Below are 969 nucleotides of genomic sequence, written 5' to 3'. Positions count from 1 at the left end.
AGATGAGATTTATTTTGTGAATATTTAGAGTTGCTGAAGTGGGTCATATTTCCATCATTTGTAGCTTCACAGTGTATTCTGTTCCTTGGTTTGGCCATGGAGCTATTTGGCATGTTGTAGGACTGCCCTGCCTGTGGTTCGGTTGGCAGGTTGGCGGAGGGATATGGTGAGATGCTGAGGCATGTATGTTGTGAGTCTTGACCTGTTCTACACTGGAAGAAGTGTAATTAAAGAAATGGACTAAGTTACCGTTGAAGCTGTCTCCGCGCTCTTACTCTATCCATGCCCCGAAAGTACTAGTATTTAATCACGACTAGTTAATAGTTAACGCAAACATTCACTAGCGTTACACTATTATTACTATAAAGTCTTGTTCTTCTCAAATTGATTTAGTTTTGACTAGAAATGCTGAGAGTGGAAAAAAAGCATTTATCCATTAAACATTTTACCCCTCAGGTGTCCGGATAGCTTGCCTGGTAGAGAGGGTGCCCACATGCAGCGGCTGTGGGTGAAACTCCAACCTGTGACCTTTGCAATATGTCACTCCCCCTTTCTCCCCCCCATATTTTTTTTTTACCCTATAGTGTATCAACGTGACAACACCCTTGCTTTTGAACAGCTTGGAAAAATATCACAGCCACATTATCTCCTCTTTATTTGCCAGGCTGCCTGTCAACAGCTGACTTTTACCTACTGAAGCAGCCACCTGGACAGGCCCCTCAAGCTAACAGATATGTCAGATTTCTCCTTGGCAGCAGTTGACTTCCTCTCACCTGGCTTGTGATTGTTGACAGTTGATCTTTGGTTTGAAGTAAGCAAAAGGAAAAAAAGGAATTAAGAGGACGGAAGTGAACCCAAAATGAGGGAGGATGGAAAAAAGAAAGAGGTTGAAGTGGGAGAGAACTGGAGCAAAAGAGACTTAGGAGCAAGTAGGAGGTGTGTGTGTGTGTGTGTGTGTGTGTGTGTGTG

The 969-nt window shown here is 43.3% G+C and overlaps 1 long non-coding RNA gene across 1 annotated transcript in view; it reads left to right on the top strand.

Moving 5' to 3' along the window:
- The window catches only part of LOC116690104 (uncharacterized), an 8,083-nt gene that overhangs the window by 1,214 nt on the left and 5,900 nt on the right, over positions 1 to 969 (top strand). Inside the window, exon 2 of the long non-coding RNA XR_004332167.1 lies at positions 40 to 42. This is a non-coding gene — a long non-coding RNA (uncharacterized LOC116690104). The remainder of the gene's footprint in view (positions 1 to 39; positions 43 to 969) is intronic.

This window comes from Etheostoma spectabile, chromosome 1 (genome assembly GCF_008692095.1).
Source record: "Etheostoma spectabile isolate EspeVRDwgs_2016 chromosome 1, UIUC_Espe_1.0, whole genome shotgun sequence".
NCBI lineage: Eukaryota > Metazoa > Chordata > Actinopteri > Perciformes > Percidae > Etheostoma > Etheostoma spectabile.
This window is presented reverse-complemented; position numbering and strand designations above follow the sequence as displayed.